The following is a 12,422-nucleotide window of genomic DNA, read 5'->3' on the forward strand; positions in this document are numbered from 1 at the left end:
TTAGGTTATCAACACTCTGAAAGAACACACATAGAAGTAATGGTTGCTCTCTTCAAATCACATGTGAACAAAAAGGAAAGAAGAAGTTTTAAGAATATCACATGTGTATACAAAAACAGCCACTAAAACAACGGGAAAAGATCTCTTGGAAAGGACGTTGAATTCTTGGAAACATGAGGTTAATACCATTCTCATCCTTAGTTTTTATTCCAAACACATACCAGCCATGCACCTTTAGGATCAAGTAGGACATTAGGCTCAATGGTAGTATAATCTTTAGGCTAGGTAAAGGCAAACTGCTCTCTTTGAAATATGAGGTATATGAATCAAATGCAAAAAATTCAAGCCAAACCCAACTCATAGCAATAACAACCAACTTGAATCAAAACAACCTTTACTTAACCATATAACCTTTCTGAAATACATGAAAGATGTGTAAGACACCAATGATTTATATGTATGTCTTCTCTTTCTTTTTCTTTCTTTTCTCTTTTTTTTTTTTTTTTTTGTTTTTTTGGATTTTTTTTTTTGAAAGAAAAGAGAGACAATGGTGGTATCTAAACACATCAATTGCTCAAAACTTGAACCCCCAAGAGAACACCCATAAACAAAAATGTTTTGTGGTATTGTGAAAATATTTCTCATGGCTCAAATGATGGTGACAATGGTTAATGTCAAGGTAGGCTGAATATTTGTTTAGCTGGTGACAATGGCCTTAGGCTCTCATCTCCTAAAATTCCACATAAACCAGCATGCCTAAGGACAAAAATAAGTAAGATCATGGTATATCTCCCCATAATGTTTCCAGTAGTCAACCAAAAAATATAGAGATCTTTTACAAAAATTGAAGCATATGACAGAAATTTAAGAGTTCAAACAAAGATATACTCCACAAAGAAAAGTAAGGCTCAAGAACTTTCCATATGGGTTGAGTTTCAGCTTATATCTAGCTTGTTCATGATCCATGCATATCCAACATCCAACCGTTCGCTAACCTGGCTATTGTGCTCAAAAGTTTCCAATTGTGCTCTTCATGAAAGAGTCTTAATATAACAAATAGTATAACCAGCTCAGCATTATTCATTCCATCACATGATATAAAAATAAAGCTTATAACTCTTATGCATTCAAATTCAAGGGTTTTTTTTTTTTTTAATTGAAAAGTTGCAACCAAAAAGAAAGAAGAAAAAAAATCATGCAAGGTGCAGCAAAATGTGTAGACCTCTCCCCCCAACTAAAATATTGCATTGTCCTCAATGTATCAAAGCCAAAATAAATTCAAGTATAAAGGGAAGAAGTTACCTTAAGCATTTGATTTTTTTTTTTTTTTTTTTTGAAATTTCTTGCACACCTGCAAATGTTAGCTCACAAAGAAAAAAAACATAAACAAAAAGAAAAAGAAAAGAAAAGGCAAAAAAAAAATTAAAACAAATATGGTACAACTTCATAAGGCTTTTTCAAAGTTCACTTAGCATCCCAATAGGCAGGGATCTCTAGTGACATAGTCTCCTCCTCTGGTATAACCCCCCTAAGTATGGTTTTAACCTTTGTCCATTTACTTTCAAAATCCTACCATCCCTAGGATCCTCAACTACTACAGCTCCATGGTTAAACACTTCCCTTACAATGAAAGGGCCATCCCACCTAGTTTTTAGTTTACCTGGAAATTTATGAAGCCTCGAATCATAGAGAAGGACTTGCTGATTTTTCTCAAAAATTTTCCTCACAATGCTTTTATCATGAAATAATTTCATCCTTTCTTTATAATTGCGAGTGCTCACATAAGCCTCATTCCTAAGCTCTTCTAGCTCATTCAATTGGAATTTCCCCAATTTTTCAGCCCCTTGTATATCAAAGTTAAAGGCTTTAATAGCCTAATAAGCTTTATGTTCCATCTCTATAGGCAAATGACAAGGTTTCCCATAAACAAGACGATAGGGAGATATTCCTAAGGGTCCTTTATAGGCTGTTTGGTAAGCCCATAATGCATCAACTAGCCTTAAAGACCAATCTTTACGGTTTGGACTGACCGTTTTCTCTAAAATTTGCTTAATCTCCCTATTGGCAAGCTCAACTTGCCCACAAGTTTAAGGGTGGTACGGGGTGGACAACCGGTGCACCACTCCATACTTTTTCAACAATGCTTGAAAATAACGGTTACAAAAATGGCTACCATTATCACTAATTATAGCCTTTGGCATTCCAAATCGTGAGAGAATGTGTTCTCTCAAAAATTTCAAAACCGTTTTATGGTCATTAACCTTGCATGCTATGGCCTCAACCCATCTAGATACATAATCTACTGCCAAGAGAATATATAGATTACCAAAAGATTGGGGAAAAGGTCCCATGAAGTCAATTCCCCAACAATCAAAAACTTCTATCTCAAGGATAGGGGACATCGGCATCATGTTCCTATGTGTGATACGCCCTAACTTTTGGCACTCTATACACATCTTACAAAAGTTGTAAGTGTCCTTAAACATAGTAGGCCAATAAAATCCACACTGCAAGATTTTTGCAGCGGTTTTTCTCATAGAAAAGTGGCCACCACAAGCTTCTGAATGGCAAAATTTCGTAACATTATGGGACTCATTATTAGGAATGCATCTTCTCAAGATTTGATCAGGGCAATATTTAAATAAATAAGTGTCATCCCAATAAAAGTTACTTACCTCAACAAAGAATTTTCGCCTATCTTGCGCAGTCCAGTGCTCAGGAATGGCATTCATGACTAGGTAATTCACTATATGTGCATACCATGGTAGCTCAGTAACAGCATAAAGTTGCTCACCTGGGAATGAGTCTCGAATAGGCATTTCTTTTAGACCCTCATCAAAAGTAAGTCGAGATAGATGATCTGCCACTACATTCTCCACTCCTTTCTTATCTTTGATCTCAATGTTGAATTCCTGCAAGAGTAAAATCCAACGTATTAATCGTGCCTTAGCATCCTTCTTAGAAAGAAGGTATTTAAGGGCGGCATGATCTGTAAAAACAACAATGGGAGCACCAATCAAATATGAGCGAAATTTATCTAGAGCAAATACTACAGCTAGTAACTCTTTTTCTGTGGTGGTGTAGTTCATTTGTGCACTATTTGGAGTTCAACTAGCATAGTATATCACATAAGGCTTTTTATCTTTTCTTTGTCCAAGGACTGCCCCTATTGCATAATCACTAGCATCACACATGATTTCAAAAGGTAGAGACCAATCTGGGGCTTACATTATAGGGGCAGACGTAAGCATGTGGACTAGCTTTTTGAAGGCTACTTCACACTCTTCCATCCACTCAAAATTGGACTCCTTAAGTAGGAGATTACAAAGAGGTCTAGTTATAGAACTAAAATTCTTTATAAATCTCCTATAGAAGCCAGCATGCCCTAAAAGGGATCTAACATCTTTCACTGTCTTAGGGGTTGGTAGATTAAGAATTAAGTCTATTTTAGCTTTGTCCACCTCTATGCCTCTAGAAGACACTACATGCCCAAGAACAATTCCTGAAGTGACCATAAAATGACACTTTTCCCAATTAAGAACTAAGCCTTTTTCTTCACAATGGGCTAAAACCAATTTTAAGTTATTAAGACAATCATCAAAAGAGTCACCAAAGACAGACAAGTCATCCATAAACACTTCCAAAAATTTCTCAACCATGTCACTAAAAATACTAACCATGCATCTTTGAAAAGTGGCTGGTGCATTACATAGCCCAAATGGCATTCTTCGAAAGGCAAAGGTACCAAAAGGCAAGTGAAAATGGTCTTTCCCTGATCTTCTAAGGCAATCTCTATCTGGTAATAGCCTGAATAGCCATCTAGGAAGCAATAGAACATATGGCCAGCTACCCTTTCCAATATTTGGTCAATGAAAGGTAAGGGGAAGTGGTCTTTCCTAGTTACAGCATTAAGCTTCCTATAGTCTACACACATTCTCCAACCTGTAATTAATTGGGTTGGGATCATCTCATTGTTTTCATTCTTGACCATAGTCATTCCAGACTTCTTAGGAACCACCTGTGTTGGGCTTACCCACTTACTATCAGAAATAGGGTATATGATACCTACATCTAACAATTTAATTACCTCATTTTTAACAACATCTTTCATTGTTGGGTTAAGCCGACGTTGGGGTTCTCTAGAAGTCTCACAATCATCCTCTAGGTAAATTTTATGTGTGCAAATCAATGGGCTAATGCCCTTGATATCAGCTATGGTCCATCCTAGGGCTGATTTATGGTCTCTTAAAACATTCAACAACTTTCCTTCCTGTTCCTCATTTAATGCAGAAGAAATAACTATAGGAAAAGTTTCACCTGGACCCAAATATGCATGCTTAAGACCACTGGGCAACGGCTTAAGTTCTAGCTATGGTGCCTCTTCACTTGAAGGCACAGGCTTTTTGTCACTCTTTGGTAGCTCCTCAAAGCGAGGTCTCCATCCTTTATTAATTGCCATCACCTATTGTTCTTCCAAAACCTGTGAGGAATCCAACAAAGAACAAATTTCAGATAAATGAATATTGCTTTTTAAATCATAAGAATCAACAAAATTATTAAGAAGAGCTTCAAGAGGATTAGAAAAACAATTCTTATTAAACTCTTCTTGAACCACAGCCTCAATGAGGCTCACATAAGCACATTCATTATCTTCATGTGGTTGTTTAGCCACATGAAATATGTTTAGCTCCAAAGTCATGGAACCAAAAGTGAGTTGCATCCTTCCATTCATGCAATTAATTAAAGCATTAGCTGTGGCAAGGAAAGGTCTACCCAAAATAATAGGGGTATGAGCATTAGGATGTAAAACAGGTTGGTAATCTAGAACAATAAAATCAACTGGATAATAAAAGTGTTCAATTTTTACCAACACATCCTCAACCATCCCCCTCGGCTCCCTTACAGAGTGGTCAGCTAGCTGTAAAGTTACTGAAGTAGGTTTTAACTCACCAAGTCCAAGTTTTTGATATACACTGAATGAGATCAAATTAGCACTTGCCCCAAGATCTAGCAATGCATGCTCCATGATGTAATCTCCAATAGTACAAGAGATTGTAGGACAACCTGGATCCTTATACTTTGGTGGGGTCTTATGTTGAATAGCTGCACTTACCTGTTCTGTTAGGAATGCAGTCTTCTTCACATGATGCTTTCTCTTGATGGTGCATAAGTCCTTAATTACCTTGGCATATGCAGGCACTTGCTTGATAACATGCAATAATGGCAAATTTATCTTGACTTGATGCAAATGCTCTAATATCTCAGATGTGGTGTCCAATTTCCTAGGTAATTTTAAGGCTTGTGGAAATGGTGGAGAGATTGGGCATTGTTCAATGTCATCAAGCCCAAGTGACTCAGTTTCATCCTTCCTTTCTTCAACTGGGGTCTCCTTAGAGTTCTTAGTTATTAAAGGAGCACTTTTATCAATCTCTTTACCACTCCTCAAAGTGGTCACAACTTTTACTTCATCATGTTTATCCTTAGAGCCAATTTTTAGATTTTGAATGATGGGATTGGGTTGAGTTTGGGAAGGAAACTTCCCTCTCTTTGTCCCACTCAATGAATTTGTAAGCCTTGTTATATGACTCTTGGTCTCTCTTACGTCTTCATCTAGCCTAGTGAGCATGGATTCAAACTTTTGATTTTGCTCACTTTGCCTTTGAAGGAAAGTACTAAGTGCATCCTCCAAGGAAGGTGTAGATGGTGATGATGATGATGATGATGCATGTGGTGAATTAAAATTCCTTGGGGCAGGAGTATTCAACACATTGTCACACTTATAACTCAAATACGAATAGTTTCGTATATTTGGGTTATAATTGTTAGAATATGAAGAATTATTTGGCCTGTATGAATTAAATGCATGTACTTGTTCTTCTGGCACATTTAAGAATGATGAAAGTGATGCACATTCATTTGTAGCATGGTTTATCTCATGACAGATTTTACACACCTCCATTGGGTCCTCTCTAAAGGTAGCACTAACACTCTTACTTCCTTTCATTTTGAGTGCCTCTATTTCTTTAGTTAACATGCTGATTTTTGCACTCATGTTATCATCTTCCCTTAACTTGAAAACACTTCCACTAGAAGTGGTAGTGTTAGTTCTAGTCCTATCAGTGGAGTCCATAGGGCTAGGTCCAGTCCATGTGTTAGAGTTTTCAGCTATCTCATCAAGATAATCCATTGCATCTTTGGGTTTTTTTTGTAAAAAGTCCCCTCCGCATGAGAGTTGAACAAACTGCCGGTCCCTAGGTGTAAGTCCTTCATAAAAATAGCTAACCAACCTCCAATCTTCATACCCATGAGTTGGGCAGAAATTGAAAAGATCTTTGTACCTTTCCCAAGCTTGGTATAAGGTCTCATTTTCTCCTTGGACAAAACTAGCTATCCTTCTTTTTACTTGCTGGACTTTGTGGGGAGGAAAATGTTTCTTAAAAAACTCTTTGGCCATCTCCCCCCGACTACCTATAGACCTAGGTTTCAAAGTGTAAAGCCAACTTCTTGCCTTATCCTTAAGAGAAAAAGGAAAGAAACGTAACTTAGCAGTCTCAATAACATTTTGTGCATAGAAACTACTAATTACCTCTTCAAAAGCTCTAACATGGACATAAAGATTTTCATTTTCTTGTCCCCTAAAGTCAGGAAGTATTGCTAATAAATCTTGTTTCAGTTCTACATGTGGTGCATTAGGTGGAAACATGATGCATGAAGGAATAGAATTTTGTGTGGGATGCAACAATTCATACGTAGTTCTTCTATTCTCCTCATGATTATTACGTGTTTCATCACCCATGATTGATGAAGAAGGTGAAGGCAAAGGTGTGTCAAAAAGATTACCAAAATAAGTTTCAAAAATTTCTAATCTGCCTCTCTCGTTTCTAACCCAAATGCTCATGCAACAATGAATGCTAATCAAATAAAATAAATTAAAAACAAACAGAAAAATAAAAACAAAATAAGGAAAAAAAATGGAACGAAGTTACCAATAGAAGAATTTCCACTGGCTGTGCTTTGCTCCCAAAAATTGCCTCTGAACACGCAGCAGCTCCCCGGCAACGGCGCTAAAATTGCTTGCTCACTCCCAAGTGCAGGAGATCGTAGCAATATAATTGTCGGAGTACCGAGGTCGAACCACAAGGAGCAAGGTAAATTCAAAGACAATATAAATAAATAGTAATTTGGGTGAAGAAGAAAAATACTTTTGCTTGGTGATTGTTAACAAGAATAATAATAAAAACTAATTTAAATCAATAATGTGAATACTAGGGCATCGAGGTGTTTCCCTATATCGATATGAAATTCTTTGTGATCTAAGAAAATATATATTTCATAATTGATTTTTCTTATACAATTAAAAACTTATGATTCGGTTGAACTGAGACAATTCAAGAATGCATGATAACCTCGATTAATAATGCGGTTAGAAAAGTTTTCAGAAAAACCCATTCACTTTAAAACATGATTTCTATTTGAAACTATTAGAAATTCCTCTAAACAATAAGAAAAACATGATTGAACTTATTGAAAGCATGGAAGAACTAATACATCAAAAGAACTCTAATTGAACAATCAAATATGTCATTGATAAAATCCTAAAAAGAATCACATTGAATATTCATACCGTAGAGAAGAAACATAACCCCTAGCCCTAGCAAAGAGTTTAGGCTGCCATTAGAGAAAGAAAAATACAAGGTTTTCTTTGCCAAAATTCGTTCTCATAGCCTCCCTTCTAAAACCCTAATGTCTAAGTGTCCAAAGAAAATAAAACTTTTCACTATTTATATTTCCGTCCAGGTTTACAGCAGTAACTTGTGAGTTAATTTTGGCCTTCAAAAATTGAGAATTTCGAAACACTCAAAACTGGAAAGTTGTATATATTTAAGTCACGGTTGCAACCCTCTAGCCTTGTGTCAATTGGATTTTTGAGGAGAGAGATACGCCCAAAATACTGATCAGTACTCAAATCAGATTTTTCCTTTTCAGATTCTGCCTCTTTGATTTCTTTCCTTATTTGAAGCTTCCAATCATGTTAGATGATCCAAGCACTCCAGTTGCACCTCCTTAGACATTTAGGCATGGTCCTTTAGCTCCACTTTAATTCTAGTTTGGCCTCCATTCTCTCACAAATTTCTGTAAACTCATCTTTCTCACATGATTTCCTGAAAGTAGAAAATTACACACAATGAATAGCATCTTATTTAAGAAATTATGTAAAGATAAATAATAGGGACTAATACAAATCATGGCTTAATTATACAAATTAAGCATAGTAATAAGGAGATAACACCCACATAAATATATAACAAGTACACATTTTAAGGCGTTGTCAGTGGGTAGCAATAGGATGTCAGTGGTCTAAGTCGTCATTGTAAAACTTCGATTCTTTTATAGTAGATTCAAGTTTACCTTGAGGATATATAGGTTAAATCCTCTCCAGATTTTTTACCGGTTTGGTTTTCCTAGGTGATCATATCTTTGTGTAATTTATATTTCTGCTGCTATACATGATATGATTGTTTGATTGTGATAACCTAGATCTAGAATTTGGACTAAGTAATAACTTGGTTAATTAACTAGGTTAATCCAGTTGTGTTTTAAGGAGTCTAAAAACATTCAAGTGGTATTAGAGCAAGTAGCTCTTTTCTTTTAGATCTTTTGATCTAAGAGCTGATCATTGACTCATATTATCATGGATAATTTGAAGTGTCTTTCTGCTCATGTTTGTGATTATTTGAATAAAAAGGACATTGTTGCTTCTGTTGATTTTATTTATGCCTGTGAAACTCTCTGTAAGGAATTATTGAAATCTATGAAAATTTCTAAGAAATTTAAGTAAGAGTTAAAATTGGCTAATCTTGAAAAATAGGAATTGATTGTTAGATTAGATGAATCTAATAAAAAAAATGAATTTTTGAGAAATCAAATTTCATCTTAAGATGAGAAGATGAAAAGCTCGAAACAAGAGTTAGTTGAATCTAAAGTTAAAATTGAAAATTTGGCTAGTACCAAGCTTGCTGTTGATAACAAAAGTGTTTCTGTTTCTCTTAAGCCTAAAATTGAGAAAGTTTATATCCCTCATTTCAAGAGGAATAATAAAGAAAAGGCTTACTGTGCTAGGTTAGACAAAGGTAAAAGTTGTGATGTAGATGCTGAAGTTTCTAAACCTATGTCTAAACCTATTGTTAGAGAGCATAATAAATCTGTTTTTGTTCCTAAATTTGTTCCTGTTTGTCACTTTTGTGGTGTCTCCAGTCACATTCGTCCTAATTGTCATAAATTGAAATTCAAAAATTCTGTATTTCAATCTAGGACATGTGACGATATTTCTCCTGTCATAAGTCCAAATAAATTGTTTCATATGCTTTTGAAAAATTTAAGCTTGTTGGCTTGTGAAAGGAAATTGTAGGATTTTAGTCTTTCTCAGAAGATTGGTGTAATCCCTCAAATACACTCTGCTTCTCATGGATTTTCAGCTACAAAACTGAAGACTCGTGCTATATGGGTAAGAAAAGATTCTTTAAGGTGTGTGTTGTTGACTTGTCCCTGATTTAATTCTTTCAATTCTTAGTGGACATGTTTTGTTTCTATTTTTTGTTGTTTTTTTTTAAATATTTTCAAAAAGACAAAAATATTTTATTTTATGTCTAGTTTTATTTTTCTTGAGGATTACATGAATTATGATATCTCTCTCTTGATTTTGAAAATGCTTGACATTGTAGAGAAATTTGAATAGTATGTGTTGTATAAGTGCTGAGCTATTTATGATTTTGTTTGAGTATGTACTAGTTTGTACATGTACTCATAGGTTAATTAAGAAATTGATATTTCTTGTATGTGTACCCTCTATAGCTTAGTTAAGCACTATCATGCATTGCTTTGCATTGTTCATTTAGCATAATGTGTGCTTTTTGTTTTTGGTCATAAAATAATTTTTAAACCAAAAAGATTGATATTTGTTTTGTATTATATATCTTGAATTTGTAATCAAGGTTGGCCACCTTATCTTTACATAATATGTTTATGTACCTTGTTTAGTTTTGATGAGTTTATTTATTGCACTTTACTAGTTGAAGCTTTGTAGTACATGTTGTGTGGGAAAGATGTTTATGGTTTTTGATCACTTTGTCTTGATCTTGAAGTCACATGTCTTTGACTGTCAGACTTGAGTCTTTTGAGAAAGGCACAAATAACCATCTCACCACTGTTCACTAACCAATCATGAACACCTTAGTGCATATCATAAGATTTTGTACTCGAGAAAGTGTAGCACATGTACAAAAAGAAAATAAGGTGTAGCCTCAGTTAAATGCTTAAAATTGGTGTGTACATTATTGGACTTAAAGCTAAATCAAATAATTAAAATTGGTGTGTACATTATCCCAACTATTTTAATAAGTTTCTGAACTACTAAAATTGGTGTGTACAATATGAGGCAAATTCAAGAAACTTACATGATTGCAAGCTTATGATCTAGGAGATGTGGGAGTTATATGATGTAACTCTTTAGGTGATAGTCTTTCAAATTCTATGTGATGAATTTTGTAGACTTTGTGTTTGATTTCTATTCACATATCACCTCACATATATCTCAAGATTTTGCTAGTTGCAAACACTACACAAGTTACTCTTTGCTAAACTTTGTACATGTTATTGTGTGTGATTTTGGTTTGGCCAACCAAGGTTGAAGAATTATTTGATTTTAATGCAAATTTTGTCTACACTTTGAGATTTAAGGACAAATTGGTTGAAAAACTTGTTTTTTGAAAGATCTGGGGTGAATTCATGTGTTTTTTAAAAAAATTTAAACTCATACTCATGTATTTCATTTATGAAATATTGTGCTTTGAAAAGTTTCTGCATAAAATTGCTCCATTTTTCAAAAATCAATGTGCTAATATATTCTCAACTCGTGTAACTATTTATGGGTCACATAATGTCAAGTTTGCATTTATTGAAAAAGAGAATATTTTTCTTCATGTGTATTTTCACCTTAGTTTTTAACTTTGGTTTGTGTGTTTTTTATCCCCTCCTCCTAAAGTTTCCCCAAAACACTTTTTCCCAAAACATGTTTTGTTTTTCCTTTTTTTTTTTTTTTTTAATTTTTATATAATGGGAGAAATGTTGTTTTTACCCTTCGTTGTTCATAAGGGGAGTTGTCTCTTTTTTCTAAACATGTTTTGTTTTTCCTTTTTTTTTTTTTTTTTAATTTTTATATAATGGGAGAAATGTTGTTTTTACCCTTCGTTGTTCATAAGGGGAGTTGTCTCTATTTTCTACAAAGTTAAATTGTTTTGTGTTCCCTTTGTTCTCTATTTCCTCTTAATCTCCGTTGAGTTGTTACTCTTTGTTTGAGTTATCTTTGTCAATACATGACAAAAAGAGGGAGATTTAGATGAAATGTGGGAATATGTGTGGAAAATACAAGAATGTTCTGTTTAGGGGGAGTTAACATTCTTTTTGATGTATCTAACTTAGGTGGAGAGTTAGTTTGCAGATTTGTTGATTTATTGTTTTTCTGTCACACATGCATTTATGCGTCTTGTTTAGTATTTCAGGAAAAATACAGGTTGATCCAATTGAGCTGCTGTCTACATTTGCAACTGCTGGATAGTAGTTAGGATTAGATTTGTTGTAATGAGCATTTTTTTTTTTTTTTGTAAAGGGCTTTTATTTGTATACTTTGAGTTTATTTGTAAACTTTGAGCTTTTAGTTTGTGTTTTGTCACAGATTGCCAAAGGGTGAGTTTGTTAGGTTCTAAAGATTTAGGAATTTATGTATTTAGAACTCTAATGTGTAATGTTGGCAAACCATGATCAAAACAAGTTGTTATTCTTATTTAGTCTTACTCAAAGTGTGTGCGTTTATGTAAAGTTGAAATCGAGTGGCTGCAGAAGTATTAGTGACATTTGGCCTGGCTCGATCGATCGAAGCTTAGACTCGATCGATCGAATCTCGGGCAGAATAATTTTCTGCAGAATTTCCAACTTAACCCAAGCCTATTAAGGGTTAGGGTTTTAGATCTAATTCTCCTAGTATATAAAGAAAACCCTAGCCACGTTTTTTAATGTAGTTCCAGTTGCTCATATTGCTATTTGTGTAAATCTCTTGTGAGATTTGAGAGTAGCTTTCCTTCACACAAGTTTAGGATTATCAAGAAGGAGATTTATTCAAGAACTTGATGATCATTCAGTTGCTACCATAAGAGCTTAAAAATACGCAAGCGGGTGTGCTTGTACTTACTAGAGAATCCAAGAAAAAAGGAGTTCGTGATCTCGAAGTTTGCACGTGGTCGTGTCAGTAAGTTTCTACTGGTGGGTAGCAATAGGATGTTAGTGGTTTAAGTCGCTATTGTAAAATTTCGATTCTTTCATAATGGATTCAAGTTTACCTTGAGGATAGCTAGGTTAAATACTTCCAA

General features: G+C 34.6%; 1 pseudogene; it reads right to left on the reverse strand.

Annotated features, from left to right (window-relative positions):
- Positions 1 to 935: 935 nt before the first annotated feature.
- Positions 936 to 6,796, reverse strand: LOC112005763 (uncharacterized; annotated as a pseudogene).
- Positions 6,797 to 12,422: the final 5,626 nt, after the last annotated feature.

This window comes from Quercus suber, unplaced genomic scaffold (genome assembly GCF_002906115.3).
Source record: "Quercus suber isolate HL8 unplaced genomic scaffold, Cork oak 2.0 scaffold_308, whole genome shotgun sequence".
NCBI classification, from domain to species: domain Eukaryota; kingdom Viridiplantae; phylum Streptophyta; class Magnoliopsida; order Fagales; family Fagaceae; genus Quercus; species Quercus suber.